General features: G+C 45.7%; 1 non-coding gene across 1 annotated transcript; it reads left to right on the top strand.

Annotated features, from left to right (window-relative positions):
• Window positions 1-361: 361 nt before the first annotated feature.
• On the top strand, window positions 362-487 carry LOC112817333 (small nucleolar RNA SNORA25). Its single transcript, XR_003206372.1, has one exon. It is a non-coding gene; the product is annotated as a small nucleolar RNA SNORA25 (small nucleolar RNA).
• The last annotated feature ends 7,451 nt before the right edge of the window (window positions 488-7,938 follow it).

Here is a 7,938-nt window from a genome sequence, read left to right as displayed (position 1 = left end):
CTGTCCAATATGGCAACCACTGACCACACGTGGCCACTGACCACTGGGGGACTGACTTTAAAACTGTATTTTAATTAATTTAAATGTAAACAACCACGTGTGGCTAGTGCCACCACACTGGACAGTGCGGTGCGAGATGGAGTCAGACGTATTTCTTTCTCCTGAACTTTTGGAAATTTGGGGCACGTCCTTGTTCGTTCACTGTCTTGAGCTTGGGTGAAGCTTTCTGACACTTCCACGCCACCCACCCATCCTTTCTGATGTGTCCTCAGAACCAAATTGAGGAGAGCATGTACAGTAATGCTTACGTGGGGGAAAATCTGAGCACAGACTGGATTCTGATAATATTAAGAAATTACTTAGGTCATTTCAAAGAGGGATTTGGGGACTGAGACCAAGAGCTCTTAACACTCTGACCAATATTGAAGTTCTCCGTAGGATGTAATAATTACTCAATAGTGCCATGGTTTCCTGAGGAGATAGAAGATAAAAAAAGAAAGAGAGAAATTACTAAAATTGCATACTGGGGTATTTACAGATAAAATAACGCGCTGTCTATAATTTGCTTTAGATAATGGAATGGGGACTGAACAGAGGAGACAAGATTGGCTGCTAATTGTTGAAGCTGTGTGATGGGTTCATGAGCTTGCCTTAGATTAGTCTCTCTATTTTACACATGTGTACTTTTTTTAATCAAAAAAGTTAAGATGGGGGATGGGATAACTGGGTGATGGGCATGAAGGAGGGCGCTTGATGGAATGAGCACTGGGTGTTGTATGCAACTGATGAATCACTAAATTCTACCCCTGAAACTAATAATACACTATATGTTAACGAACTTGAATTTAAATAACATCTTTTTAAAAAATTAAGAGTTTTAAACAAAATGGGAGGGGCGCCTGGGTGGCTCAGTCGTTACGTGTCTGCCTTCCGCTCAGGTCATGATCCCAGGGTCCTGGGATGGAGCCCCGCATCGGGCTCCCTGCTCTGCCGGAAGCCTGCTTCTCCCTCTCCCACTCCCCCTGCTTGTGTTCCCTCTCTGGCTGTCTCTCTCTCTGTCAAATAAATAAAAATAAAATCTAAAAAAAAAAAAAGGGAAAAGGCTTGTATTATGATATCAAGTAGAAGGGGAAAAAGAGGGGTGCCTGGCTGGCTCAGTCATGGAGCATGTGACTCTTGATCTTGGGGTCGTGAGTTCAAGCCCCACATTGGCCATGGAGCCTACTAAAAAAACAAACTAACCAAAAAACTACTAAAAAAAAAAAATAAGGGGAAAAAACAAGCCACAAGGGACACCCGGGTGGCTCAGTCGGTTAAGCATCTGCCTTTGGCTCAGTTCATGATCTCAAGGTCCTGGGATCAAGCCCTATGTCGGGCTCCCTGATCAGCAGGGAGCCTGCTTCTCCCTCTACCCCTCGCCCTGCTCCCTCTCTCGCTCGCTCACTCTTGCTCTCAAATAAATAAACAAATAAAATTTTTAAAAAGCCACAAAGTGATAAGCATACAATAAAATGAGGAATTTACCAAAATGGGAGGAAATAGGTAACATAATGTCGCGGTTAGGATCCAGATGGTGGAGTTCAAATCCTGACTAGAACACCAACCTGGTTTCGGGAATTCTTTTAGTTTTGCTCAACTTCGGTCTCCTTATCTGTGGAGTAAGGCTCATACTGTAATGCACCCCTTAAAATTGCGGTGGAGAGTAAATGAGCCTATTTACCAAATACTTGGTCAGCGTCTGGCGGACAAGTCCCATCACTTCTATCTGGGAAATTGATGTAGAAGCTGCTATTGCGTCATCAACTTAGCCAGTTTTCCATCTAATTATCCAAGCTTCCTTTTATATACAAGGAGGAAAATGGTTTTCAAAAAAATCAAAAACAAACAAACCAAAAAACTACTTAAAAAAAAGAAGAAGGGGAAAAAACAAGCCACAAGGGACACCTGGGTGGCTCCTTCGGTTAAGCGTCTGCCTTCGGCTCAGGTCATGATCTCAGGGTCCTGGAATCGAGTCCCACATCAGGCTCCGAGCTGGGCAGTGAGTCTGCTTGTCCCTCTCCCTCTGCCCTTGCCCCCCATGCACCCACAAGTGTGTGCTTTCTCTTTCTCAAAAAAATAAATAAAATCTTTTTTAAAAAATTAAAAGAACAGTTCCTTCTATTGCTACCTCCTGTGTTCTGAGAAACTGTTAGCAAAGTAAGTTGATAATTTATCAGATGTTCTAAACTTTAGCAAAAGGAGAATTCCAGCTTATGTCTGGGTAGGTGGAATTCCCCGTAAAAACCCTGTTTTGTGGTTTTTGTGATATGTGTTAGGGAAGCATCCTCTGGAAGTTTCCTCTGGCCGTGGCGGGGGTGGAGCGGGGTCTTGGGTCTGTGGGTCTCCTTATTAGTCCTGACCCAAAAACTCTCCACACTGATGGACAGACCTTCTTTGCAGGAAATGCAACACACTTTTCCCTTCCTGCTAGGTTTGCATCTTTTTAACAACATATAGCCTTCCATTGGCTCTGCCTTGTTATGAATCCCATCCAAGTGGCAGTGATGCTTATGAAACTGTATTTTGCTTCTTTCAGTAGCATGAAAATCTTGCTTTATCCATTCCCTATACCATTTGCATTGGGAGATAGACACATAAGGCCGTAAAGTTCTGGTCCAGCTGATTCTATTGTTGCTCAAGAATAATGACACTGTCTCTATTATATTGTTTTGGACTATTTCACAGAGGCTGTTTTCCATTTTTTCCTCAACTATCAGTGGTGCTAAGTCAACTGAAACTACACTAAACCAGAGGGAGTGGGAAGAATATTGACGTGAATAACTGAAAAGTCCAGGGGTAGGGTTAGCTTCAGGTAGGGCTAACTCCAGGTGCTGTAATATTTTCAGGAATTTCTCTCTCTCTCTTTCATCAGGCTCAGCGTTCTGCTATGTTGGCTTCATTCTCAGTCTCATTAAAGCAAGGTAGCATTCAACAGCTCCAAACATATAACTGACCATCGTAGCCACTCTACTAGAGAAAGAAAGCACACCTCACTCCCAATCATCTGAGCAAAGTGCCAGTGACAACTCTCATCGGTCCAGAGAGGGCCATGTGGCCACCTCTGAACCAGTCATTGAGATTTTGGTAGACTTCTTTTGGTGCCAAAGGATAGGATCGGCCCTCTTTGGCCACATAGATTATGAGTGGAAGATGGATGGCTTCCCTTCAAAGGTAAAGAGGCTGTTGAAAGAAAATGACAAATGGATGCTAAGCAGAACACCAGCAGTCCGCTCTGCATCCCATAACAATCTTTTTTTCGATGCCCTTTGGGGCCATCGGCCAAACACATTCTTCCCTAACTTGGTGGCACTCTCTGTCCTTTGCCAGTAGCCTCATATTCCACTGTGTTGGCCTCTTGCCCGGGGAAATAAAATCCTCCTCAACACTGTCAATGTCACGAGCTATTTACTCCCAATATCCCTTCCAAAGTCACAGTCATCTGCTGGATGAAAAGATGGAACACCACCCATAGCCCCAATCCTTCAGAGTCCGTCCGAGCTGTAAAACTTCCAGAGACATAGTTCAGGCTTCTTTTGACCACTCTGTTTATCTACACATGGATCGGAAGTAGGTGATGGCTGAAGATTCTGTGCAAATATCCCATCACATCCTGTATTTGTGCTCCAGAAACACCTGCCCCTCCAGTGTGCCTGGTCTCAGGAGGGAATCTTCTCATTCTGGGAATGCACAGTGTTGTTGTTGAGTTTTTTTTCCCACCCAGCTATGGCTGCTTCTCTCAATATGTGTACCTATAGTATCTGGCATGGTGCTGAGAACACGCCAGATAGTCAATGATGCATGCCCTGGTTCCATTCTTGCCCTACCCAACTGCCCTTAGAAAAAAAACAAAAACAGGGCGCCTGGGCGGCTCAGTTGGTTAAGCGACTGCCTTCGGCTCAGGTCATGATCCTGGAGTCCCGGGATCGAGTCCCGCATCGGGCTCCCTGCTCGGCGGGGAGTCTGCTTCTCCCTCTGACCCTCTTCCCTCTCGTGCTCTCTATCTCTCATTCTCTCTCTCGCAAATAAATAAATAAAATCTTTAAAAAAAATAAAGAAAGACCAAAAACAGGGGGGCCTGGGTGGCTCAGTTGGTTAAGCATTTGACTCTTGGTTTTGGCTCAGGTCATGATCTCAGGGTCGTGAGATCGAGCCCCGCATCAAGCTCCGTGCCCAGTAGGGAGTCTGCTGGAGATTCTCTCCCTCTACCCCTCCCCCTGCTCATGCTCACTCGCTCTCTCTCTCTCTCAAATAAATAAATAAATCTTAAAAAAGAAAAAAACAAAAAACAAAAACCAACCAAACAAACAAAAAAACTAAGTTAAGGATGGAATCAGGTAAGAGGTACTGGGACTTTATCTGTGATGTATTTTTCAAGCTAGGTGGTAGAGTATGTGAGTGCTTATTGTATTCCTGGCTAGTCTCCTGAAATATTTCATAAATTAAATAAATTAAAAGATTTGCAGGTTGTGACTCAAGCTGACAAACCGAAAAGCTAATCCCATCCTGTCCTCCCTGCTTGGCTCCCCACAGCCCACAGCCCACAGGATGGCTCCAGCCCCTTGCCTGGCACAGAAAATTCCGGCACACAAGGACTAAGATACGGTCCAGCCCTCCTTCTCCTTGCCTATTAAGGCCTGAATGTTTGTGTTCCCCACCCCCACAAAAGTTTGTATGTTGAAGCTCTGATTAGGGTTAAATGAGGTCACCGGCGTGAAGCCTCCGTGATAGCATTAGTGTCCCTCTGAGAACGGGAAGGGGGACCAAAGCTCTGTCCCTGCAAGGACAGAGTGTGAAGGTGCTGCGTGCAAGCCAGGAGGGGAGCCCTCACCAGACACTGAACCTGCAGGCACGTTGGTCTTAGACTTCCCAGCCTCCTGTGAGAAACACGTATCTGATGCTTAAACACCCTGTCCAAAGTATTTGATTATAGCAGCCCACCCCCGCCGCACCGCCAGCCATAGCTTCAGGTATCTCGAACCACTCCCAGTTCCCTGAATGGGCTATGTTCTCTCCCAACTGGGTGTTCCAGAGTCTCTTCTCTCCCTTTCTTCACATGGCTGACTGCTGTTTACTCATTGCATTTGGTAGAGTAGGCTAACAAAGACATCCCAGAATGCAGCAGCTTAAAGACTACAAATTTCTTTTCAATCGCGTAGTAAGTGCTGAGATGAGCTGTCCAGGTGAGTGGGCAGCTCGGTCCCTAGTGGTCATTCGGGGACCCCGGTTCCTTTCAGTTATTGCTCTGCCTGCTTCCAGACCCTCACGGTCCCCTGCGTGATTGAAGCTGGGTCACCTCCTTCCGTAGATTCCACCTGCTGGAAGAAGGCACACAGGGACGCTTTGCGGTCCAGACCCGGAAGTGGCCCACATCATCTCCACGCATTCTATTGGTGATAACTAGTCATGTGATCACAACTGACTGCTGGGGATGCGGGGAAATGTAGTCCCTACCTAAGCTGCTATGTGCCTGTTTATAGTTCCCCAATAACAGAAGGAACTTCATCCAGCTATTAAAGTTAAAACCTGGATTCCTGAATAGCCTTCTCTGCCCCGACCTCTTTAAGTCAGATATTCCTCTTACAAATACCTCGTGCGTTACATAGCAGATATTTCTATGCTCACTTCTCACCGTCCTCCCATCTACCCCAGTGAGCACATTGTGTGAGACTCTGTAAACCCACTGCCTTGCACTTTTCTTCAGCACTTTTGGGTAAAAGTATGGAGGATCGGCTACTTAATTTGCAGGGCCCAGTACAAAATGAAAATGGGGGCCCCTTGTTCAAAAGCGACTGAGAATTTTCAGATGACAGAAGAGCATTAAGCCAAACGTGGCGTCTTTCTCAATGCAGGTCCCTGCGCGCCTGCACAAGGCGTGCCGCCCGTGACGCCAGCCCTGAAAGCACGAACGAGCAAATGAATTGCATTGAACAGCCCACATCATCAACCCTAAGAGAAGTCACATAGCTGTTGTGCGATCTCGTGCAGCGGGTGGAAATGAGTCAAATCATGCTTGTGAATATCTGGGAAGCCCATCTTTGTTGTCCCTACAGACTAAACTTAATAGGGGCCACATCGATGGTGAGGGCATTTCCATGTTCCCTTGTTTATCCTCTGGAGGGCAGGGACAGACACAGCTGCTGGTGGGTTGCCCAGCACCCTAACAACCCAGATGCATAGCATCCTGCCTTACCCTCACCCGCAGGGGTCCCCTTCGGCGTGTCACCCTGCAGAATTCATCATCATGACAATTTTCTACCAGCCTCAGACACCCCTGGGGTTGCTGGGGAGACTCTGGAGTCCCTGCCAAGCAGTTCTCCAGCATCTGCTCAAACACCTCCAGCAACAGAGAACTTCCTACCTCCCCGGGGCCGCTCCTTCTGTTTCTGACAGCTCTGCGGATGGAGTTCTTCCTAGAGTTGAGCCAAAACCTCCTTCCTCGTGACTTCTCCCGGCTGGCTCAGAGACACACAGGAATTGTAATGCCGCCCCCGTGCCCTTCAGGTGTCTAGAGGGCTCTGGTGTCCACCTGAAGGCAGAGGTTGCCAACGAGCAGCACAGAGATGGAATATGGACCACAGATGTATTGTGTTTGGCCCAGGCAAGATTCTTTTTTTTTTTTTTTTTTTTTGGTTGGTTGGTTGGTTGCCAGTGCGGAAAAATCTGGAGCGTTCATACAAAATGTAGAACTGAAGCCTCCAAAACTTAAAAGCTCTGGCAATCCTGGGCTCATAATCCCACAATCCTACTTGCTATTAAAGATACTAAAGACTGGATATGGGGTGGGCAACTGCTACTCTCCATCACAGCCTGTTGCTTTGGCCACTCGATAACCACGCATGGACACTGAACTTCCGGTCAGAGCCCTTATATTGACTAGCATGTTGATGTGCCCTTCCCCACCTTAGAAGTAGCCACTGAGGTGTAAATCCAACTTTTTAAATTGGTTCCAGGAAATGTTATTTAAAGAGGTATGACGGGCGCCTGGGTGGCTCAGTTGGTTAGGCGACTGCCTTCGGCTCAGGTCATGATCCTGGAGTCCTAGGAGCGAGTCCCGCATCGGGCTCTCTGCTCAGCAGGGAGTCTGCTTCTCCCTCTGACCCTCTCCCCCTCATGTGCTCTCTCTCTCTCTCTCTCTCATTCTCTCTCTCAAATAAATAAATAAAAACTTAAAAAAATGAATCTAAAAGATATAAATAAAGAGGTATGATTCCTTTTTTTTTTTTTCCCCTGCTCATAATGTGGAGGTGTTGGCTGGTGTTCCAGCAGCTACCTTGTGACCATGAGGCAACCCTGGGGATGCAGGCCACATACAGGAATGTTGAAACAAACAGACAGCAAGACACTGGTTCATTAATGATGATAAAACTGCCACATCCGCTGTACCTGCCACTAGAATTCTTTTACCTAAAATAAATAAGTAAAAGCACAAACGTTTCTTGTGGAAACCATTCTTAAGTAGTCGTTATTAGCAACTACAGGCAGTTCCTACCCAGCATATAATTTTTTTTGTCATTGTCATTTTTGTCACTTATCATTGTCATTTTGTCATTAACTTTTCTTAAGTTAAATTTTATTGTGGAAAACTCTCAACGTACACAAAGATGGATGGACTAATATCCACATGCAAAAGAATTAATGCAGACCCCCTACCTCACATCAAACCCCAAAATTAACTCAAAATAGATCATCCACCTACATACACAAGCTAAAACTATAAAAGCTTTAGAAGAAAACATAAGAGTAAATCTCCACGAAGTTGGCTTAGGCAAAGATTTCTTAGACGTCGCAGAAAAAAAGCATAGGCAATAGAAGAAGAAGTAAATTAGATTTCATCAAAACTTAAAACATTTGTCCTTCAAACAACACACTCCAGGAAGCAAAAAGACAACGTGCAAAACA

The sequence above is a fragment of the Callorhinus ursinus genome, unplaced genomic scaffold, assembly GCF_003265705.2.
Source record: "Callorhinus ursinus isolate GAN/ISIS: 27379988/994484 unplaced genomic scaffold, GSC_fseal_2.0 scaffold43, whole genome shotgun sequence".
NCBI lineage: Eukaryota > Metazoa > Chordata > Mammalia > Carnivora > Otariidae > Callorhinus > Callorhinus ursinus.
Note: the sequence above shows the minus strand (reverse complement) of the source record. Positions and strands in the feature narration are given on the sequence as shown.